Source organism: Oncorhynchus masou, chromosome 7, assembly GCF_036934945.1.
Source record: "Oncorhynchus masou masou isolate Uvic2021 chromosome 7, UVic_Omas_1.1, whole genome shotgun sequence".
NCBI classification, from domain to species: domain Eukaryota; kingdom Metazoa; phylum Chordata; class Actinopteri; order Salmoniformes; family Salmonidae; genus Oncorhynchus; species Oncorhynchus masou.
The window spans coordinates 19602200-19627936 of NC_088218.1; the positions used below are offsets into that span (position 1 = coordinate 19602200).

At 43.9% G+C, this 25737-nt stretch overlaps 1 pseudogene; it reads left to right on the forward strand.

Annotated features, from left to right (window-relative positions):
- Positions 1-20453, forward strand: part of LOC135543470 (fidgetin-like) — a 36392-nt pseudogene extending 15939 nt beyond the window's left edge.
- The last annotated feature ends 5284 nt before the right edge of the window (positions 20454-25737 follow it).

A 25737-nucleotide genomic window follows, 5' to 3' on the forward strand; every position in this document is an offset into this window, starting at 1 on the left:
GTGTTTCTAATATCTGCTTTATACTGGTTAATCTGTAGTACAGCTTCGACCACTCTAACATCTATTGGGTACATTAACAGTGAATGTGATTAAAGCCAGAGATCGATAGAGACTGACACACTGCTGGTGGGTGTCACCAGAGGTGTGTGTGTGTTTATGTGTGCTCGTGCGTGTGTTTGTGTGTGTGTGTGTGCGTGTGTGTGTGTTTGTGTGCGCGCATGTGTGTGTGTGTGTGTGTGTGTGTGTGTGTGTGTGTGTGTGTGTGTGTGTGTGTGTGTGTGTGTGTGTGTGTGTGTGTGTGTGTGCGTGCGTGTGTGCGTGCGTGTGTGCGTGTGTGCGTGTGTGCGTGTGTGTGTGTGTGTGTGTGTGCGTGCGTGTGCGTGTGTGTGTGTGTGTGTCACCGTGCACCCAACCCCAGTAATGTGAGAGCAGACGCTGCCTGTTAACAGGCCTACAGCTGCTGTCAGGCACTCTCTCTAACTCTGTTAGGGCCCTTATTGATTGCTCATTATTACTGTTCCCTGAAAGATGAGCTTCCCTTATGATTACATTAAATCTGCTCTCTCTTATTCCTCTGAGACACCGTCTGGCTTATTGCTACCCCCCATCACGTTCCAACCTCCTAGATGCCATATTAAGGAGGAGGTAGGCATTTTGTAATCGCCGCGGTTTTGACTGTTTAGTTCGATGCTTCCAAATACCTGTCTGGAAATTGTTTGAGGAATTGACTAGCCTGGTCGCTCTGTGAAATGGAAATTAGCGATGATTGATATTCTTTTTTGTCAATTGTAATTATACTTTTTCCAAACTTACAATAATGATTTTTTTTTAGATTTCCTTCCAACTCATTTGATGTCATTAGTCATTGTTCAACAAAAGGGAAAATAGAGGATAGGAGATGAAATAATGACTAATGACACATTGACACTAAGAAAATAGTTTTAAAATGAAGCAAGTATCTGTGTCTTTTCTCTTTCTGTGGTGTGATATCACGAGTGAGTTGTCTGAAATATGGATCCGTCAGTCACGGGCTGGTTCTTTTAAAGTTTGGAATTTTTCCAAATCTACCCCTCGGTCTCAGAGCTGCATCAGAAGCCATCTTATCACTCAGTCCCAATGAATTATTCAAAGGAATTGACTGCGTCAGTTCAGTCTCAGGACCTGTGATGATGTTACGCTGACTGCCTAGCTGGCTTGATATTCACTCAGAGAACTGAAATGGATGTCCTCATAGAGTCAAACTAACAGCTCATTCCAACTTCCAAAGACACAAATGTCTCAGGAGTAAAGAGACTGAAATATGTGTGCTGTTGTTTGGTTGGTGTTATTTATATTTTGAGTGTGTGTGTGTGTGTGTGTGTGTGTGTGTGTGTGTGTGTGTGTGTGTGTGTGTGTGTGTGTGTGTGTGTGTGTGTGTGTGTGTGTGTGTGTGTGTGTGTGTGTGTGTTGCGGCTCCTCAGCGGTAGACTGGGGAACACTAGTGAGAATCTCTTTCCCCCCCGACACGTCTGGCTCAGTCTCAATGCCACAGATCGATGGCCATATTGATCCACTGTTTGAGTGTTTAGACAACCTGTGTGAATTCCACCAGAATGAAATCCACATTGAATTCAAAGTAGAGGTATTTTAGACTACAAAGGAGTCTGGAATTAACCAATGGCTTCGTCACATTTTACAAAATTGTAAAATATTATGAGCAATATTAAAGTAAACGCATTTTTCTTATTCAGTATAATTTCAGATGTGAATGAAAGAATTGCAAACGGTCAATAATGTCCTTTTATTTGGTGTGTCTGTATCCCTTCATGTAGATTTTTGTTGGATGAAAAACCCACCCGAGCTGGCAGTGCCTGATGTGAAGTGTGAATGACTTGACACCTTTGACGATCCCATGCATTTACAGTTCAATATGGATGTTGGGGTTATTTCAGAACGGTGCTGTTCAGTAGTAGAGACAAGCTGTGCTCTGCTGACAGCAGTTTTTAATCTGAGCTGAACTCCTGTTTGGAGCGGGCCTCTCTGACCCCCATCTCACCAACACGCGGTCGCCCGGCTTTTCCTTTTTGGAGGATTATCAGGGTGGCTATCGTCAGATAATTAGCTGCAGCAGAACTCTTAACTGGTGACTCCTGTCTGTGTTGGAGGGGTTTGCACTGTTGGGTATGGCAGTGGAGAATTTATTCTGACACAAACCACTATCAAGAAGGGCATGCATTTGATGCACGCACGCACACACACACACATTCATTCACAAACAGTGTCACTTTGACAGCCATGCCTGGCTCGTCTGTCAAAAGCTTAACGCCACCGTGTCTGCCGCAGCACACACGCACAGACAGAAAGCCAGTGACAACAGAGAAAGTGAAACATTGTTGGGAATCTGCTTGCGTTTTCTAACATTCAGGAGGATATCAGTGGCTTGTGTTAAATAACCATTCAAGAGGAAACTCTGGTTCCACTGTTGTCCGAAGGTTAAAAGTTACGTGACAATACGTAACAAAGATAATAGTAATTGTAGAAATTTCTTGTCCGTTAAATGTACCAAATTGGCTTTAATTGACATTTGATTTCGATGAAAAATATTTTTCAATAGCTTTAGTGTTTGTGATGTTGATGGATTATCTGCTGTTTGTATCATGGCTGTGCACCCCCCAAGTCGACACCACACTGGCACTCAAGGAATTACACAGGAATATGAACAAATTGGAAACAGCAAACAGCATATCTTGAGGCCACATTCTTTGTAGCCGGGGACTTGAACAAAATAAATCGAAGGAAAGTTCTCCCAAAATTCCACCAACACATCTCTTGCAGGAAAAATAATTTGGACTATTGTTATTCTCCATTCCGAGATGGATACAAAGCCCTCCTTTAACCCCCTTCGGAAAATCAGACCACACCTTTATCCTGGTCCTGCAAGTCTACAAGCAAAAATTAAAGCAGCCATGGAAAAAGCCACGGTAAGATTTGTTAAATGCTGGTCTGACCAAACAGAATTTATGCTACAAGACTGGAAAATGTTCTGGTTTGCCTCTGACAATAACATCAATAAGTATACAGACTCAGTCACGGGGTTCATCAGGAAATGCATAGAGGATGTTATCCCATCAATGACTATTCACACATATCCAAAACAGAAGCTGTAGTTCAATAGCAACATCCGTGCAAAACTGAGAGCGTGGACCAACGCATTCAAATTGGATTTCTGGGAATATGGATGAGTACAATAAGACCAGCTACAACCTCCAGAAATAAATCAAAAGACAAAAGAAGATAGTACAGGGATTACATTTCGCCTGCTCTGACGCTAGACGCATGTGGCAAGGACTACAAACCATTACGGACTACAAGGGAATAACTAGCAGCACTGTGAACACAGATGCCTTTCTCCCAGACAATCTGAACAACCTCTACTGTATGCTCGTTTCGAGGCAATCAACACTGATCCTTCTACAAGGCCCCCCGCTGCTGTAGAGGACTGAACGAACATCGAACATCCACTTTCAAGCATAACAACAATGATTTGTTCTCTGTGAATTAATTTATTTTTCTCCTCCTGATTTGCTTTGGGGTCTGTGTTGTTGAAGAATAACATCAACAGCTAAAACCCTGTAGCACTCACTTCTGTCATCATGAAGTGCTTCAAGAGGCTGGTCAAGGACCATATCAGCTCCACCTTACCTGACACCCTGGACCCACTCAGATCCACAGATGATGCAATCGCCATTGTGCTACACACTACCCTGTCCCACCTGGACAAGAGGAACACCTATGTGAGAATGCTGTTCATTGACTACAGCTCAGCATTCAACACCATAGTCCCCTTCAAGCTTGACACTTAAGTTCAAGGCCCTGGCTATGAGGACCATCTGCAACTGGATCCTGGACTTCCTGACAGGCAGACCCCAGCTGATGAGGGTAGGCAACAACACCTCTGCCACGCTGACCCTCAACACGGAGGCCCCCCACGGGTGCATCCTCAGCCCTCTCATGTACTCCCTGTACACCCACAACTGCTTGACTACGCATGTCTCCAACACCATCATTAAGTTTGGCAACGACACGACGGTGGTGGGCCTCATCGTCGAAGTGACAACCTACAGGAAGGAGGTTAGAGCTCTGGCACTGTGGTGACAGAGAAACAGCCTCTCCCTCAGTGTCAGCCAAACCAAGGAGCTGATCGTGGACTACAGAAAACAGGGGGAGGAGAACTCCCCTATTGTCATTGACAGGGCTGCAATGGAGAGGGTCAAAAGCTTCAAGTTCCTCAGAGAACCTGACATGGTCCAATTACACTACCACCATAGGCACCTGAAGAAATTTGGCATGGGCCCTCAGATCCTAATGAAGTTCTACAGCTGCACAATCCACACCCTGGTACGGCAACTGCTTCGCCGAAAACCAGAAGGCCCTACAGAGGACCTACTACATCCCTGTGGACGACCTTCCTGCCTTCCAGGACATCTACACCAGGCGGTGCCTGAGGAAGGCCCAAAAGATCATCAAGGACTCCAGTCACCCGAGCCAAAGACTTTTCAATCTGTTACCATCTGGCAAGCGGTATCGGAATATCGGTTCCCGAACCAACAGGCTCCAAGACAGCTTCTACCACCAGGCCATCAGACTGCTGAAAAACTCAACCTAGCTGTCTCCCTGGACAGACCTGCACCGGAGAGACTATATATGGAACATTGCACTGACTACCCACATATCCAACCCTCAAACACAATACACACAACACCCATAAACATACACACAGAAGCACACACACACACACACACACACACACACACACACACACACACACACACACACACACACACACACACACACACACACACACACACACACACAGTCAACGCTGCTGTTCTATTAAATTCTATTGATCTCACTACCCACTTTATATTAGTAAATACAGTGTAAATCCATTCCATTATGCAACTAACTCTTCAATTACTTCTGCTATTTTGTACTCGTCTGATTGTCACTGGTTAATGTACTGCATTGTTATTATTGATCACTGGTTAATGTACTGCATTGTTATCATTGATCACTGGGTAATGTATTGCATTGTTATTATTGATCACTGGGTAATGTACTGCATTGTTATTATTGATCACTGTGTAATGTACTGCATTGTTATCATTGATCACTGGGTAATGTACTGCATTGTTATTATTGATCACTGGTTAATGTACTGCATTGTTATAATTGATCACTGGTTAATGTATTGCCTTGTTATTATTGATCACTGGTTAATGTACTGCATTGTTATTATTGATCACTGGGTAATGTACTGCATTGTTATTATTGATCACTGGGTAATGTATTGCATTGTTATTATTGATCACTGGGTAATGTACTGCATTGTTGTTATTGATCCCTGGTTAATGTACTGCATTGTTATTATTGATCACTGGTTAATGTACTGTATTGTTGAGGGAGCTAGGACATAAGCATTTCGCTGCACCTTTTATACCTGTTGTAAATTGCGTTTGGAACAAATATATTTGATTTGATTTGACCATGAGATATATGCATATGTTGATATTCTGTCTTATTTAGTACCTACGGGCCGTGAATCTAATCTGTGATTTCGTTGTGTTGGTCCGCGTCGTCGTGTGGATTATTCTCTGACTACTACATTAGAATAATGAGCGTGGAAAGAGCCTTTCTCTTCGTGTGTCTCTTTGTGCTGCCGCGGTAACGACCCCGTGAATAGTTCTTTTTGGATGACCTATCAAAGTATTCTCTCCCCAAGCACCCAATAGATGGTACTTCCAGAAATGAGTCACTTGAAAATGCTCATCGTCCAACACCGTATAAGGTAATGGATGGTTATCACACTCCATTTCCCTGCTTCCTCACCCACACAAATGCAGCGCTCTTGAAATATGATGCATCTTCTGTGCTTAGCAGGCACTTAATGTCTGAAAGCAACCTGTTCGCGTTGATTTACTGACCGCAACGGTAAAAAAAGAGTGCGCCTCGCCGCTTGTTCACTCAATAATTATCTCATTTTATTTACGCAGACAGACAGCTTTAGATGAGGTGAGAGGCTTCCCCTCCATTATCTGTAGGTGGGCCTCTCTCTCTGTCTTTCAACTACACCCCCTCATAGTCCACAGTCCCTTAATGACGTCCTCCTCGTCGAGGACTTTTCCAAGTTTTGATTTCACGAGGCATATAGACATGTAGGCACGGATGTGCGCGCGCGCGCACACACACACACACACACACACACACACACACACACACACACACACACACACACACACACACACACACACACACACACACACACACTCAACCTGTGTTAAAAAAAATAATAGTTGAACTAAATGACACAATGACTCTCCTCTGCCGGTTGTCCAATCAATGTGGTTTCTAAAAGGATTAGGGCCTTCAGTCTTAAATCTATTTTAATTACTTAACCAACAGGTAAACAAAGTGGCGGTGGCACCGTCGGTATAGATCCAGGCGTCTGGAGTGTATCAATACCACCTAGCCCTGTGTTAACCCCACAGGCCCCCCAAAGAAAGGAGATCTCGGGCCCCTCCCAAATGGTACCTTATTACCTATAAAGTGCACTATGTTTGACCAGGGCCCATATGGCACTGGTGGAAAGTAGTGCACTGTTTAGGGAATAGGGTGCCATTTGGAACAAAGTCCTGGACTACGCCACCAGAAGGATCCCATCACCTCTAACAGGTTTAGAATATATGTAGATGAGGTCCCTCAGCAGTGGCTTACTGTTTTCTACCGTCCTGAGAATGTCAGCACATACTGGGGACGTATTAGGACATGTCCATGCTTGTTAAGATGAATCTGCAGGATTGCAGTTAGTGTGTGTCCGTGTGTGGTGTGTGTTGGAGATGACGGAGGAGTTAGATTATGTTGGCTAACAGCAGTGAAAGGCGTTGTCGGTGTTAACGCTGGGTTAAAATGATCTGGTGTCTTGTCTCAGTGTGCTACAGGCCCGGTTTGTGTTTATGTATGTGTGTGCTGTTTCTTTGAGAATACCATTGTGGGTATAACCGGGTGATTAGGCGCGGTGCGCCAGTCACAGGAAATGGACTGTCTGAAGGACGGGCCCGACTGCATTAAAGATGAATGGCGAGGCGCTAGGGCGTTAGCGTCCCCGTGTCGCCGCGGCGGCGGCTTAGAGCTCACTCTGAATATCTCTCAATTTCCCCCCTGACTGACACGTGAAGCCATGCACAATTTCCTTGATCCGGAGCATTTGTTTAACTGCGCTCTCCGTTTAACCCAGAGCTGCGATAGTATGCCTAGTAAAAGGCAATTTATCCAGTGTCAATTTATTATACAGCTCAGGGGAAAGTGTCACTATATTTGCCTCGGTAGATTTGTTTGTGCTCAATGGAGTAAGAAAAAGTGTCTGTATTGTCATGTGTCTGTATTGTCATGTGTCTGTATTGTCATGTGTCTGTATTGTCATGTGTCTCTATTGTCATGTGTCTGTATTGCCATGTGTCTGTATTGCCATGTGTCTGTATTGCCATGTGTCTGTATTGTCATGTGTCTGTATTGCCATGTGTCTGTATTGCCATGTGTCTGTATTGCCATGTGTCTGTATTGCCATGTGTCTGTATTGTCATGTGTCTGTATTGTCATGTGTCTGTATTGTCATGTGTCTGTATTGCCATGTGTCTGTATTGTCATGTGTCTGTATTGTCATGTGTCTGTATTGTCATGGGACATGGACTTTTCGTAACATTAGATCACTTTAAGGTCTGAAACATCTGGCAAACTTTTACTGGAGAGTTAACTATCCCTGAAAGCTGGCAGGTTATAGTTTGTCGAGCAAATCCATACATGAGGGAGAACACGTGGTCCAAGTATTATTAGTAGGGATGAGGGATCACCATATTACTAGGAATATTTAAAGGATATATATCGGATTTCCTAATATTACCTGTCACTCTGAATTTCCTGAATTCCAGTTGGTTTTTAATATAAAATCTCAATTTCATTGATGACAGCTTATCTTTTGTGTCTGTATTGTCATGTGTCTGTATTGTCATGTGTCTGTATTGAAAGTGGAAAGTCACTGCTTGCTGTCTGCGCTTTCAACTTGCTCTGTTTTTGTTGTTGTTTTCCCTCAGTGGAGTTGTTGTCATGGTAAGCCACTGAGCAGCGGTTGGGCTTCAAAATGCATGCTTCAAAGACTGCAATGCTTGGTTTTTGTTTATCTTTACAGTTTCAGAAGAAATGAGGGGATGCTTGGTCTTTGCTTGGTCTGTGGGGATTCAGAACTAATTTGTCAGGCTTTGGGTTCAAGCTATTTTATTTTAATTTTGTTTGATACATATTTCTGTTTTGGAAGGGATCTGTGGAGTGACAGATCATATTTTTTGGGGGGGGGATGAAATGATCTGATCCTCAGACATTGGAATTTAAATATTCACGCGAGGTGTTCCAGCTCCATCTTCTCAGACACAAAGTACCTATTTAAATCTGCATTTACATACCAACAGAAGAGAAACAAATACTTCAAATATCACTTCATTTGTTCTGTCGTCTTTGAGGTTGAACCCTAGACTCCCAAGTCCTTTCTTTCCCTTCCGTTTCAAGCTTTATAAACAGGCAGCTTGATTCGAAGTGGAGTTTTTTTGCCTGACAATCTATTGTATACAGCTACCCACATTTCTGAACAGCACTATGAGTATTAGTGGGCCACCACACAATAGTTACCTTCATTAGAAGTACACAAGCGTTTATGAATCCAGATGACAACATTGATGCAATGTTATAGTTGGGTCATACGCTAAGAGTCAAACTGTAACTTCTTAGCTTAGGGACCTGACAAATCAGTATTTGTAAGTGCAGAGGTTCAATCAATTAACCAAAACACTGAAGCAATTTTGATTGCAGTGTCTGACACTCATTCACGACTAATTACTTAATTAATTGCATTTTAGAGGGCTTAATCACATTATTTTACACGGCAGGTAGCGTGTGCCAATACGCCATCGCCACTGGCTTAGTAACAGTGTCAATGTGGCAGCCTCATTAACAAGATGACACACATACCCCGGCATGCACGCACACACACACACGCGCGCACGTTACACGCGCAATATCTCGCTGAATTTGAGGTTAAATTATGCCCTCTGCTCTATCGGACGAGGATATCAGTAATTGCTTGGACCATTTCCTCGTGAAATTGAATTGGTCTCTTATTCTCATTTGATGAAGTTAGATCACTTGTCAATCAGTTGCTGCCACAAATTCAGTCTTTCACCACATTTCATTTCAAAACCCGCTGCCGAACATGTTCTGAATATATTGCGGCACACCTTGTTTGGCGTGCATAATGCGAGATGACTCGTCGGAAGAGAAGGATCTTTTTGATGTGTGTTTGTTCACATGTCTGTCTCTGTAAACGCATGGATCTTAATTATGACAGGGCTGAAATAGGTCGCCCGCTCAAACACACTCTGTGTGGAATCACACAGCAGACGGACTTCAAAGAGCTCATTAGTGCTTTCTGAAGAGCTGTTTACCCCACACACGCACACACACACACACACACACACACACACACACACACACACACACACACACACACACACACACACACACACACACACACACACACACACAAACACCCCTTTCTAATATGCAGCCGCGTTGATGCCAATGTCCAGAAGCAGAAATGAGTTTGATCAGACCTTCTATATGACGGACTTGATGCTCTTAGGACGCATCCAAATGTTGTTGGATGTTGTTGCAGCTGAGTGCGTTAATGCTCAGCCAGACTCACACAATCTCACTCTCTCTCAGAGAGCGCACGCGCGCCCACACACACACACACACGCGCGCGCGCGCGCACACACACAAACAGATAGTTTGTGATCAAAGTCTAGTTGCTCTTGACAATTTTGCTACATGGTCATTCATGGTGATCCAAATTCAATCTTGCGTTAGATGTTGATATTTAGAATGTTTTCAATTCGAGAGGCATAAAAGTTTTTATAAGATTAGAGATGTGTGTATTCCATGTTTTAACCATCACATGGACTACAATGTACGATTCAAGAGCCAGTCTCAGGGCCTTATTCCATGTGTTTATGGAAGTGCATGAGGTTCAAAGCCTTGAGTTCAAACTCATATGCCCTCATCTGAATAACGGGAGAGTAATCAGTGTTACCTGATTTAAATAGTGCAAGTTATCATTTGGCCCTCATTTGCATAGTGGAGGTAATCACTGTGGATGCGTCTCAAATGGCACCCTATTCCCTATATATTGTACCTCTGGACCAGGGCCTATAGGGCTATGGTCAAAAGTAGTGCACTATGTAGGGAATAGGATACCATTGAGGCGCATGCTGTGGCTTTACATTAACCCCCTGATTGGAGAGATGAAGGCACTGATGGAGCCTGACACGTCTCTTAGAAGTGTTGGCTTTATTGAGGATGGAATTATAAAGATTCCATGTTTTCTAAATGGATTTAAATAAGATAGGAGTGATTGAGGTTTTCTATGTCAATATTACAGTGATAAAAGGGAGGTTAGGTGGTTGTTTTAAGTGGGCTGGAATTTGGAAGATGTGTTTTTTTGCCGCGTAGAAGGTTGTGTGTTTTCTCTGTTGTTGTCTTGCCAAGTTGCCAGACTGGCACTGCATACCCTCTCTTTCACCCTCTATTTCCCCTATAGCTTCTCTCTCTCCCTTTGTCCCTCTCTCATCCCCCCTCTCTTTCCCTCCTACCCTCCTGTGTGTTTCTCTCCATTGACATGCTGGCAGCTGAACTGTGGTCCCCAGAGCGAGGCCCAGTACACAGTACTAGGAGTCAGACTATGAATTCTCCAACACAGGCAGGGAGGAGGGAGGGAGGGAGGGAGGCATCTCTAGTTAATAATAACACTGTGAGGAGAGAGACTACCTAGCATGCTGCTGTGAAGAGAGAGAGAGAGAGAGAGAGAGAGAGAGAGAGAGAGAGAGAGATGTTGTTAGGGTAGACCAGGGTATTGTGAGAACGATTCAAGAAGATATACTGTTGTGTTGAAATATTGAAGGGAGATACTATATTTTTAAGAGAGTATAGAGACCGTGCTCTTAGAAGGGTATTTTTCTCTCTCAAACTGTTACTACCATAACCTCTGAACTACTTAATACTCTGCTATCTACAATTGAAATGGTAATTCTTCCAATAAATTACATTTAGCCCCAAAATTGAAATGCCATCAAAGTATTTTAGAACTTTGGACAAATATTGCAGCTATCGTATAATGGGGCAATAGGGAGGTTTATGAACCTCACAATTAGTGTAAAGGATGTGAGAAATATTGCAATAACCACCCACTTAGCTATTGGGTGTAATGTCTTGCTGGGTACAAGATATAACGTTCTCCATTAGCTGACCATGACAAATATTATTATGAACAGGAAAATCACAGAGTTTAGAAGAATATTTGCTGCTGATGCTTTTTAAAATGTAAATGTATTTAAATCTGGATGCATTATGTTTTAGAGTTCTCAAATGAGCTCCATTGGCAAATGAATAACCTTCTGTTGTAAACTCCCATCCTTACCTAAACTTAAACTTTTTGAAATTTAGGCAGTTAGTTTACTTCTGTGTCTAACCTCTAAGCCCAAAATATACATTGAGTAAACATTCTAGTTGTATATTCAAACACGTTTTACTGTGCAGAAATGTAATTGTTTTACAAAACAAGAAAAGAATACAGATGCTATGTGAAGAATTATCAATCGCAACAATTATTCCCATCATGCAGCAGTTATTTTTCAGAAACCACTGTCAATGAAAAACACCACACTGTTCCATTCTTTTAGCTGAGTGCTGTTTATTGAACAATTTGATCCTGGTTGAAGTATTTCCAAGCCCTTTCTCTCCGTCGAGTTTCATATAGTCATTACATAAAGGAGCGTGACATGCGTGCCAGCCCCGGCAAGACTCCCCTCGGCTTAAACCTTGTAAATGAACACAATTAGCACATCGTCATCCTGCTAATTAGCTGCTGGTGTCTGGCGAGACGTCTGGGAGAGAGAATCAGAGAGGAGTCTGGGGAATTCCCCCGGCTCTATTACCAAACAAACACCGTGCTATGCTGACACGCCGAACCTACTGGAGAAGTGTGTGTGTGTGTGTGTGTGTGTGTTCACGCCAGTTCCACTTATAAAAAAACCCAGAGGAACGTCGGTGGTATGGTAATTGTAAGACATGCAGTGCTTAAAGAGCCTCCGACAGTGGATTCATAAGACATGCTACTGAGACTGAAGAAAGGACAGAGGATGGTCATAAATGATCCTCATAATCCGCTGTGTGTCAAATCAAATCAAACAGAGTCCGATCTGAGAGGAGGCTCCTACGACGATGTGGGTCTGGCCTTTGATAGCACCATGCTTTGATAGTGAGATGACTGTGTGTGTGTGTGTGTGTGTGTGTGTGTGTGTGTGTGTGTGTGTGTGTGTGTGTGTGTGTGTGTGTGTGTGTGTGTGTGTGTGTGTGTGTGTGTGTGTGTGTGTGTGTGCCTGTGTGCCTGTGTGCGTGCGTGTGTTAGTATTTGCAGATAGTCTTTGGGGATTATATAAAATAGTGGCTCTTGAGCCTCAGAGGCAACAAAGGGATCTAGGTGACCGAAGTGTGTGTGAGACGGAGCGAACGAGCCAGAGGCGGGGGGGAGAGAGAAAAAGGGATGAGGATAAAGATGGGAGGGGGTAATGAGAGAGGGTGGACAGGGAAAAGGAGCAAGAGAGAAAGGTAGGAGACGAATGGAGATGGAAAGGCAGAGCGAGAGAGAGAGAGAGAAAGAGGTGACGGGGTGGAGGTGCAGTCCGGCACTGTGCGGTGTATAGCGGAGGCCTCATACACAGGGTGTTGTAATTCATAGCCAGCTGTGGCTCTGGTGTGTGTGTGTGTGTATTGATGAAAGCAGCAGAACACTGCCGGCGGGGGGAGATTGCTTGCTGCACTAGGCGAGGCGCGTTCTGAAACCATCTCCGGCCGCCTGAGATGAGAGAGGGATTATGGAGTGACCTGCCATGTCTGTGTCATATTGTTCTGTGCAGGGTGCATTATTTTGTCCTAACCTGGTAGCAGCCAGCCCGTTCCCAAGGCAGAGAGGCGGTGTCCTTCATGTGATCTGTCATTACTCGTGTCATATTTACCATCCGTGTTCCAAGAAACAAAAGAAATGCGAGAGGCGAAAATAATCAGACGACTTAAATGTGAAGAATTTTCGTTAGTTAGTCATTTTCATGAATATAATATTTTACATTTATTTAAAGATGCACCTTGCTGAAATCACTCTGCAAAAATTATTATAGTTAGGGTTAGGGTTCATTTCAGTTTATGTGACCAAACAAGCAAGTATAGTATAGAGAAGAATCATTGTACGATCTAAACCGCTGTGTAATATATTTTCCATAACCAAAATATTGTATTTTTAGCTGTTTGAAGCTGGTGTACAAAACCGAAAGTAAAAGACACAAAAACTAAGCTTAAGAACAGAAAGCATGAAAATAGCGCACATAGAACAGATCTACCGCTTCTTAGACTTGCTTTCAATGAGAATGGCAGATCTATAAAACACATTTCTATGTGAATTTGGTCGGGTTGCCCCAAAAAGTGACATATTGTATCTTTAAACCATTCACTAAATGAAACTGATGGACGTCAAATATAAAATTATTATTCACAGTAATTATTATTCAATATACAGTAGCACGTAATGTAAAATTTCATTAAACTAGAACACATCTTGCTCAGTAGTACATTAGTCATCGTGGATGTTAATTATTGATCATGATGTGTGAATCATGTCATAAATGACCCACTGTATAACCTCATAAATGACCCACTGTATAACCTCCGAGCTCAGATTCATATACATATTCATGAGTTGTATTCTCGATTTAATATTGAAGAAATGGCAGCAGTGAATCTCCATGATTAAGCAAAATACAGTGCGTACTATCATAAGCATGACAGTGTTTGATCACTCCCAATAAACTGTCATCACATCACAGCCATTATAATCAATCTGTTGACAGCATAGCGAAGACCAATTGACAGAGAGCCTAAGTGAAGAGATGCTGTATTTTGAGTGGCTGTACCTTTGTCTTATAAATAAGACCAACCTAACTGTCCTGTCTGTCTCTATGCTCTTGCCGTTGCAGGCCTAAAGATGCAGTGGACCCCAGAGCATGCGCAGTGGGCGGAGCAGCACTTTGACATCACCTCCACCACGCGCTCACCGGCCCACAAGGCCGAGGCTTACCGGGGCCACCTGCAGCGCGGCGGCAGCACCTACCAGTACGCCTGGGCCAACGACGACATCTCTGCACTCACCGCCTCCAACCTGCTCAAGAAGTATGCAGAGAAGTACTCTGGCATCCTGGAGATGCCCAGTGAGAGGGCCCTGCTGAATTCCTACGCCGAGGCCGGGATGAACGGCAGAAAGGGGGAGGGCGAGGCCTGGCAGGAGGGGGTATACTGCATCCCCGAGGGGATGTCCATGAGGAAAGGAGGGGTGGCGGCGGAGGTGGCTGGTATGTGCAGCTCGCCATCCCCGGGCCTGGCCTCCAGCGGCCTGACAGAGCCTGGTTACTCCAGCAACAGCTGTGGTAGTCACACCGCCACGGCCCTCCACTCCTCTGCAGGCTCCTCTCAGGAATACGGCCCCAGCTACAGTGGTTCTTACCTGGGCTACAGCTCCCAGGTCACCACCTCCCCGCTGCACAGCTCTGGCCTCTTGCAGCCCCCTCCTCCGCCCCCACACCCCTCCCTGGTCCCGGCCTACAATGGGGGATCCTCCAACCTTTCGGGCTACAATTACCCACATGCCGGGTACCCCTCCCAGAGCTCTGTGGGGCCAGGCTACAGCCCTGGGGGAGCCCCCCCTCCATCCTCCTACCTACCGTCAGGGATCGCCGCTCCCACCCCCCTGCCCCCCTCCTCCACGCTTCCCGGGTACCCCTACCAGTCGCACAACCTTGGCCCCATCGCGCCCACGCCTCTGAATGGCAGCTCGTCCAACTCTCTGAAGAGAAAAGCTTTCTACATGACAGGGCAAGGAGAGATGGACTCCACTTATGGAAATTTTGTCTACGGCCAGGCGCGCAGCACCGCAGAGAGCCCCATGTACAGGGTACCGGACAGCAGCATCTCAAATGCGGGCGGCGGAGGGAATGGTTTTGACAGGAACGCTGGCAAGTCATCTTTGCCGTTTAATACCCAAAAGCAGCCCATGGCCTCTGAGCAGTCTGCGGGTGGAGCTCTCACCCCTCCGTCCTATGCCTCCACTCGGGGTGGCTCGCGCTCAACCGACTCCCTGGGCAGCTTCACCTCTCCCTCCCTGAGCGACCAAGGAGACGAGCACCGCCTACACCTCTCCCACCTCTCCCTGACGGGGGCGACCTCATCCTCCCGGCCCGCTGAGGAGCAGCTGAAGAGCAGCGACCCCCACCTCCTGGACATGGTGACCTCTGAGATCCTGCAGCAGGGACCCCCAGTGGACTGGAGTGACATTGCAGGCCTGGAGCTGGCCAAGGCCACTCTGAAGGAGGAGGTTCTCTGGCCCATGCTACGTCCGGACATGTTCAGCGGCCTAGGTTCGGCCCCGAGGTGCGTTCTACTGTTCGGCCCCAGAGGAACTGGCCGGACGTTGCTGGGCCGCTGCATGGCAAGCCAGCTGGGGGCACCCTTCCTGCAGCTCAGAGGCTCCACCTTGGCCACCAAGTGGCTGGCAGAGGGTGACAAGATCCTGCGGGCCTCCTTCCTGGTGGCGCGCTGCCGCCAGCCCTCAGTGCTGTTCATCAGCGACGTGGACATGCTGCTGTCAGCCCAGCTCAGCAACGAGAGCCCCGCTCACCGCCTCAAGGCCGAGCTCCTGGCCCAGCTTGATGCGCTGCTCCTGGGGCCGGCCGCTGACTCCAACAACCACGTCCTGGTGGTCTGCTCCACCAGCAAGCCTCAGGACATGGACGAGGGGCTGCGACGGTACTTTGGCCGGCGGGTCCTGGTGCCGCTGCCGGACGGTTCGTCCCGCCACCACATGCTGAGCCAGCTGCTGTCCCAGTCCCAGCGCAAGTACTGCCTCAGTGAGGAGGAGCTGGTGCTGCTGGTCCAGCGCACCAAGGGCTTCTCCGGCCTGGACGTGGCAAGGCTGTGCCAGGAGGCCCTGGTGGGCATGCTGCACACTTCCTCCCAAGGCCTGGACCTCTCGGTGAGCATCATGCCCACGGGCCAGATGCGACCCCTCACCTACCAGGACTTTGACAGTGTTTTTTGCAAATTCCAGCCCAGTATATCGCAGAATGAGATCGACACGTACACCGAGTGGAACAAAATGTTTGGGTGCGGTCAGTGAACCTCGGGGGGAAAGTCCTCAAGAAAGAGGCGTTGGGAATTCTTTGACCTGGCTGTGGTGCTAACCAGAGAGGAAGGCACACAAGAGGGGCGACGTAAAACCCCCACACGTGAGACCTGACACCAGAGGTGGAGAAACATCAAGAGACTTGGTTGGAGTGATACCTGATGGTTTTGCAGGTAACGAGCAGAGATTTCATTCGGATGCTTGACGCTGCTAAAGTCAGGCATAGTTATACACATTAAGAAGGGGTCAACTTGAGAAGAGACAGAGGAGGACCCTGTGTGTATATATACATTTGTTGTTGTCCCCTAAAAATGTAGTTGGCTAACCAAGTGCCTGTAGTGGTGCTTTCTTAATTCTAATTTCTTTTTTTATGTATAATGATTTTGTTTGCCTCACAATCTACATTAATGGCATGTGCTGATATTATGAGCTTTAAACTTCAACAGCAAAATTAAAATTAGAGTGGTGGTTGCCATTTTCTCCTGCCATTTCACCAAGTATCAATAGTATTCCTCAGGGGGTGACAGGAATTTGGACCCCCGATCCATACACTTCATCTCTGATCCTCTGTCTGCAAAAAAAACTCAGGAAAGTGTTTGTAAATTGTACAGTACCTCAACGTCATCACCACACAATAGCACTACAATCCTCTGAGAGTATTAAGACCAGGATTTGTGTCATTTATATAACATCTAGAGAAACAGTGTTAGGTTTACCTCGAACATTCTAGGGGAGACGGTCAAGGAGATGAAAATGAATGTAACCAGATTTAGTTCTGGAACGACGGGACAAATAAGTCAATATGGAGATTTCTCTTTATCTTTTCCGAAGTTGCTTAAATGAAGAATTTGGCGATGAGTTCAGTTTCCGTTTTAAGGTTTTTAGAAAATGCGATGCCCGAGTGTGTTCTTCTGATCCCGAGTTGTGTATTGATTGAATCAAGAGAGTTGTTCCCCTGATGTTTTAAGGGGGCACTGATGACCACGTATAGTGGCTTATATGAATGTCAGGGAAAGGTGGTCAACAACGAACAACTCTTTAGATGGAACGATGAACTTCAGTTGCTATTGTGTTGTCACAGGAAGCCATAGAATTACTGTAATTGACGATGAAGCAGAAGCGCCACCAAATGAATGTGTGATTCCGTATTTCCCAGAATAAAATGCAACTTTAAGATCACATACTTTCTGTTCTACCTCAGTTGTTTTCAACTCATCTAGGAGGCAGCAGAGCAATCGGGGGACAGCCTCAGATCCAAAATGGCCAAATGCTAATTACTGCTATATGTCAGCCAGTCGAGTCGGTTTGAATGAGAAAAGGCTGCCATCTTTATTCATCACCGAGGTCAGAGGTTCAGCACCAGGGGCTCAATTCCAAACCTGTTTTCAGTTCCTTACCAGAGGTCCTCATTGGCTTATCCAGGTACAGATCTGACGTGATAAGACTGTTCACAAGACTATGGCTGTAATGATTGAACTCTGGAATGCTCTGGAGATTTTTGGTCATGTTGCTAACACCTATCCAGTTGTGTCATATCTGCAAGGAGACTCAACAAGGGCTTGCGGGTAGGAGCTAGGTATTGTTTAAGGTTTTTGGCCAATCGCATCTTCATTGTATTGTATGTACACACATTACCCCAAGCACATGGTCAGGGTGGATATACCACTAATTGGACACTCATCCTGGCTCTTAAAGGCCCAGTACAGTCAAAAATGTGATTTCCCCGTGTTTTATATATATTTCCACACTATGAGGTTGGAATAATACTGGGAAATTATGAAAATTATGATAATGTAATTTTAGTGTACGAGCTGTTTGAAAAGACTGCCTGAAATTTCTTCCTGTTTTGGTGGAATGGAGATTTGGCCATTCATGGTGATATCACCATGCAGTAAATGAGTTAATAGACCAATAAGAAAGAGGGTTCCAAACCTCTCTGCCAATAACAGCACACCACTCAGACCACTCCCAGAATGTCCTAGCAAAATTATTGCTTTAGAAATTGCCTTTTGCTGAGAAACTATATTCGTTTTTTTTTTTTTTTTTTTGCCATTTTAATTGAAAGCAATCACAGTGAGGTACTTCAATGTTTCCCAGAAAGGATTTGATATTGAGATAAAAACAGCTGCATTGGACCTTTAAGAAACGTTCAGTCAGTCTACTGTGGTCAGTTCCAAAAGACCCACAGAACAGTGATTCATAGCTCATTGTGTTGCATTTGAATGTATTTTGTAGCTCATCTTTTGTTCTCTGTGCGTGACTGTTGCTATGCGTGTTGCGGTGTTGATGTACCATAGGTGTATTATTATTGTACAACAGCTGCACTATCGCATTCCTTTGTGTGTATTTTTTGGTGTTCATAATCACTGGTTTGCAATCCCCGAGCACTGAGATTGCCAGTCCTATGTTGCTTGCCTTTACGTTTTTGATTTGTTTTGTCAGCTTGTGACCAGTGTAACGTTTATCTCTTCCTACGATTGGTATTATTTCCAAGTCTAGTTTGCATACCTTTTCCATTTTAGCACTCAATGGAATTTAGATGGAACTTGCTGTGACTGCACATTGCACTCGTCTACCACGACGTCTCGGCTATTTAAGATTGAACGCTTCTCCAATTTCTCTCACTTGGGTAGATTAAAGGGTGGATCCACGGAAGTAACACGACCGTAATATAACCGCTTACATGGCTTTTGAAACTTTGACTCAAATTATACTTCACTCATATAAAAAATATTGGCAGGTGGGTGAAATGTACAATGTTTTATTGATATGCTACACACGAACAAACCTTAGAACACAAAACATCCACGTCAACTTCTCAGATTTAGTTCACCTCTGGAGTGATTTAAGATTTACCTGAATGCACTTTCACATAACTTCAATTCATCACAAACTTGATACAGTGCTAACAGACGGATGCTCACAGCCTGAGTGTGCTGTATGTGTAGAAGCTCATTACCAGAAGGCTTGTTCTGGAAATAGAAAATGGAGTCTCGCTCCCTACTCCTTGACCCACAGCCCAGGCGTGAGGAGAGGAAAGGACACGCCGAGGTGTGTGTATGTGTGTGTGTGTGTGTACGTGCGTGCGTGTGTGTGTGTGTGACAGTGTCAACAGCACATGGAGACTGCAGTTCAGTCTGTCAACTGACCACAACGCGGTCTATCCCATAATTCAGTCTGCCCTCTCTAAACTGAAACCTACTGATGTACTTGAGAGCACGAAAAGCCCATTCCTTCACATATACAGTACTTTCGAAACAACCAAATCACTTGAATTGTACTATCCAACCAATCTTCTTGTCTTTGTTGTGTTGCTATGTACTTATCTCTCGGCTTCTTTTTTTCTTTGTACCAGAACTGGCAAACAATGTTATTGGTGGTTTCTGTGTTTGTTTATTTTTTCCCGCTTTCTATTCAATCATTTTATTATAGTGTTCTTTGAGACATTTCTACCTCATGGCTACATATTATACATGTAGTATTTCATTTATGTCTTCTGAATGTCCTCGAATTTGTTGACAAGTCGAACAAAAGAAAAACAAAAAGCGAAGTGGGTGGGGAGCAGGAAATCGCAGGTCCTTCAGCTTGAGTCTACCTCAGAGGCACTGAGCAGAGGAGATGGTGGTACAGTCTAACGTGTGTCTGACAAAACTGGATGCACACTCACTCAAGACTCCGGGCGACATACAGATAGACACACAACACCCGCAAGGGAACATTTCTGGTGGACGGGAGGAAACTGCTGGACTTTGCAGGTCCTCTCCGAGGTTTCTCTTGATGCATAATCCAATGCTTTAATCTTTGGTGAGCTGTAGTTGTGTGATTGTGTATATTACGTGGGCACACATGAATATGATTTGGTTTGTGTGGGATTTTATATATAATTAGTATATGTAAAACACACTTGCACAAAACTTTAACTGAGTGTAAAGTGTTTCTGTTGTACATATTTATATACATAAATACATACAAAATGCACCACATACATGTTTATATGTGTGAATATGTTGCCATACTTGCAGTCGACTTAAATGTATTTTCATGTAATCTGTCTGAGGTACAAAAGACAACAACTGATTCAATAAAGATGTTTTCTTGAAATTCTATTTCCTTTTTGTATTTTTTAAAGATCTACGGTCTTCAATTGAGTTTTTGTGTTCCTTGAAAATAAAGCTTGTTTTCATGGCATCCTCTCACTTTGTTGAATGCCAACATAACAGTACAGAGTTTACATTCTTAGAAATAAGGTACTATGTTGAACCATATAGGGTTCTTCAGTTTGTCCCCATAGGGGAACCCTTTTTGATGCTAGGTAGAACCCTTCACCGAAAACCCTATATGTATGGTTCTTTAAAGAACCGCCTGTATATGGTCCTACCTAGAACCCTCTATGAAGGATCCTACCAATAACCATTTTATAATCTGAAGGTTCTTCCTATCTAAAGCTTCTTCCCTCTATGAATGGCCTTTAAATGAATTATAACAATGCATTATGCGCTGAGTGTACAAAACATTAGGAACACCTTCTTACTAATGAGTTGTACCCGCTGCCCCAGAAGCGCCTTAATTCATCAGGGCATGGACTCCACAAGGTTATGGAAGCGTTCCAAAGGCATGCTGGCCCATGTTGATTCCAGTGCTTCCCACAGTTGTTAGCTGGATGCCCTTTGGGTGATGGACCATTTTTGATACACACAGGAAGCTGTTGAGCGTGATAAACCCAGCAGCGTTGCAGTTCTTGACACACTCAAACCGGTGTGCCTGGCAACTAATACCATATCCCATTCAAGCGCACTGAATGGCACACATACACATTCCATGTCTCAATTGTCTCAATGCTTAAAATTCCCCTCCCCTTGAAGTGGTTTCAACTGTTGACATCAAATAGGGATCATAGCTTTCACCTGGTCAGTCTATGTCATGGAAAGAGCAGGTGTTCCTATTGCTTTGTACACTCAGAGTTGGTATATCCAACAAGTGGAATTTGTATCACCCGCAACCTGCATTCAGAATGACTGCCAGCGTAGGGAAGATTGAATACTGAGACTACCCCAATGATCTACAATGGAATAACCATCTCTTTAACAGCTGCAATAAGTCCAACTACTAACAGATTGGTTTAGTTAAAAAAAAATCACCATTTTTGAACAAACCTTGTGCCACCTCAACCTACAACGTGTGCAATTAAAATATATCTCTGGTATGTTGCACCAAAAGTTTAGTCGTACATTTCTCTCATTAAAATGTAACAATTCATTTATTTTGGGGGGGAAAAGTGTCAAGTAAAAACACTAAAACCTTACCTCACACAAAGAATTCACATAAAGTGACTACTATGAATGTAAATTAGGTGCTTTTATCCCTACCATTTTTGAAAGCATCATTATATGGTTGATGGTAAGCGTAGGAAGTTAGCTACAGTGTAATTAGCTGTGCAAAGCAGACTGAGATTTCCGGTTGCTGAGCAATGGAGTTTCTGCTTGGTCTTTGTCCATTGCACTTTGCTTTATGAGGTCTGTAAGATTTGAGGTTCAGCCTCTGTTCTTTTTTCTTACCTTGTTTTTAAAACAAAACATGAAATATTAAGTTGATTTGAAAAGCTACAACCAATCCCATCTTTACTGCGTGTATGTACATTCTATTACAATTTGGCCCTGAGAGTCTACATAGCAACAATATGTTGCAGGTCCAAGGTCTTCGCATTACAATACAAACCTTGGATGGGTTTAAAGATACAGTACATAATGTTAGTTAATTCAGGTTTCATTGAAACAGTTATATATGTATGTATTGTTATGGTAATCTTATGAGTACCAGTAGATCATTAGTGGAGTGCTGTTAAATCAATGTGTTGGCATTTTGTTGATATCAAAGAGGCACTTACTCCTGTGCTCTTCATTTGCATTGCAAATATTGGTGTGTGTGGGTGCCTGCTTGCGTGCGTGCGTGCGGGTGTGTTTGTGTATGTGTGAACTTGGAGGGTTACTCTGGTCACCACTGCACACCTAGAATCACCTGGCCAGAGCTAGACTCAACAGCATACACCTAACAGTCCTCTCCCCGCTCAACAATTAAAATATGCAAAGTGATAATTCCCTTTAAGTAGCCTTCAATGTGCAATCGATTCAAATTGTGAGAGGAAATTGCCCAAAGCTCTAGAAGAGGTGGATGGAAAGAATACATTATGCAAATAACACAAAGGACTGGAGCACTTGAAAGCCTAAATCCACTATAATCAGCATACTGTGTCGTTTAATATGTTTTCACCTCTTATTAAAAGTGACTGTTCTTCTGCATTGTCAGCCGGCTTGATCAGACATTGGACTGAGACCACGGCCAGACCTTGACGCTAACGCATTCTGCCGCCAGAGCTTTTAGGTGATGGCTCCATATCCCCCCCCCCCCCCCACAAGTAATTATGCGCCGGAGAGTCCAGAAATAAGGTTTAATTACACAGTAATCGCCTCTGATGGACACTAGGAAGTGGTGAGCACTGCCAGACTGCAATCCATCAATGACAAACCTCTATCCACTTTTAATTCCTCCTCATTTGCATCATAACCTCCGCACCAAGTTGCACAAACGCTGTTAAATGTCAATGGGACCTGTCTCTCCACTCAAAATGAATGCTTAAGCCCCATTTCACTCCCTCGCTCTTTTTTTCCCACTCTATCCTTTCTCTCCCTCTCTCTCTTTTTGTCTCTCTCACTGCCCATCGCTGCCTTTCTCTCCTCTTTCTCTCCCCTATCTCTCCCTCCCTGCTCATCCCCCTCCCTTCCTCTCTCAGCCAGCATTAACTGGGTGAAGAGAACCCACAGCTTGGTCAGTGATGCGCTAATTGGGAGCAACACTTACAGTTTTATCTCTCCAGCACTAATAGTGGCCCTGCACCGACAACCCTCAGCATGGGTGGTGGAGGGTGTGAGAGGGGGATGGAGAGGAGAGGAGAGGAGAGGAGGAGAGTAGTGGGCATGTCCTGCATAAGAAATGTAGACCACAGCACCGATCTAAGTATGATTGTCCCCTCCAGTCATAGTTAATGCAAGTCTGGAGGGACCCAGTACACAATTTCCAGCTTCATAAATTGAAAATTGTAGCTTTTTCCTTTTTTTGGGGGGGGGGGGGGGGTGTGAATAAAATAAAACACCGTATCCATTTATTAAGCATTTTGTCTGTTTTATCCCCGCCACTCCTTGACGGTGAAGTGGGGGACGATCTCATTATCGGTGCCGTCTTGAAGAGTCACTATAATCCAAGCCTTGATTGTTTCACCGCGCTAAGAGAGAGATAAATACCCACAATGCTTTGTTGTGTTGATGCAGACACTGTGTGGAAGGGGATCATTTGAAGTCTCATCACAACACACATCATGGAAATAAATCTGATATTAAATATTCCACACTGGCTCTTGATAGCGCACACAAACAACTTCTTTTTTCATCATTAGCACATCTTGTTCATTGCTTTTTACCGTAATTGGAATCAACATGCATTGTTCTAATTCGTGACCTCCTACTTGTTTTCCCTCAGACGCACAAAAACAATATATTAATGTTGAGAGGGACTTATAGCAAAGAACACAAGGTACTATTGTTTTAAAAAATTATCATTTGTTTCATTTAGCAAAGTGTTGTTAAAAGTGGTCCTTACTTAATGGTTCAAAGTTCATAGTTGAATCAATTTCAGTATTTTAGAATAAGAATTTTTGCAAAGAAAATACATTCTACTACTTAATCTATTATCTGTGTGTCTGTATTCAAACAGGTCATATCTTTAAGCAAATTCTTTGGGATGTAGGTTTTAGAACAAAACTTGAGACAAATTCTTAAGTATAATCTTGAACAGTGCACAGACTTTGTTTTCTCAACAATGTCAGTTTTCGTAGTGCTGGTCTCTTCCGAACACTGTCACTCCTCAGGCAGCTAGTCAGCCTTCATGCCTCCCTGCCTGCCTCTCAGAAGACATGACATTCATTTGTGCCCTTTCAAAACAATGTGCTTGGAGGTTTCATGGAGACACCGCAAAAAATATATATATCTTACAATGTTTTTAAAGGGATAGTTCACCCAAATTACAAAATGACAATTAGCTTTTTTTGTCATTTGAGTGAACAATCCCTTTAAGGTTGTAAGGACAGGATATTTTTTGATGATGCTTAATATGTAACTCTGGTTTATTAGTCCTTTCCCTATGCAAATTATAAATGATTAATAAAGTATTATTTTTATGATAATACATGATTATGATAATGAGAGACATCTTAAATGCATGAGATTGACGTGGAGATATTGATAACACGGTGCATTTTGTCATGCAAATTGTACGTCTGGAACTTATGGAGCCTAATTGACACTTACTTCAGGTTGTCAATAAATACATGGACTGTTCAGTCCAAGAGATAACCGCCATTTATTATACTGAAGATACCCTTATAATTCAAGCCAATACACCATTCACTTTCGTTCGTGATGCCTTATCATATCTGATAGAGACAAGATCAAATGTTCTGTCTCTTCACTATAGCATTGCTATTCATAGATGTACAGTATCTTCATTGACTATCATCACGAGTCATCGGAGATGTAGCCTATCCGTATCCCTGCCCATGCATTTTAGATTAGAGTTGATAGAGCTAATAGAAAATATGGCGTGTTTGACGTCCCTTATCAGTGCGGCGCTCCGTCTATTACTGAGCCCCAAACGTCCGCTAATGACTCAAACAAGCGGAGATCCGTTTCGTCCAGTCACCCTCAATAACGGGGAGTCAGATGCTGAAGTCTTCATTTCATCTCCCTTCTCCCACCTTCAGAGCTTAAAAGGAACGCTCAGTTGAGTCGGTCATCACAGGAGAGTAGAGATTTATTAAAACAATGGTTATAGAGTAGAGCTTTATTAAAACAATGGTTATAGAGTAGAGTGTTCATTGTTTTTTTTAGAGATCCTACTGCTTTGTGTTGTCAGATTCCACTGTTCTTTAGCGCTCTCAGACACACAGGCAGAGGCTGACAGATGGACAGGCAGACAGGTAGGCAGCAGAGGCCTACTGAGGGGCATCAGTGTGCGTTCACAAAGTGTGATAGCAGTGCTAGATAGCCTGACAAAAGACAGACTGTGAAGTTCTGAAGGGATTTTTTGTGTGGTTTTCTCCTCAAAGATATATTTTAGTGTGTGTGTGTGTGTTTGACTGCTTTTTGTTCAGATCATTTTTTTTTTACTAGGCAAGTCAGTTAAGAACAAATTCTTATTTTCAATGACGGCCTAGGAACAGTGGGTTAACTGCCTGTTCAGGGGCAGAATGACACATTTGTACCTTGTCAGCTCGGGGATTCGAATTTGCAACCTTTCTAATTGCAACCTTACTAGTCCAACGCTCT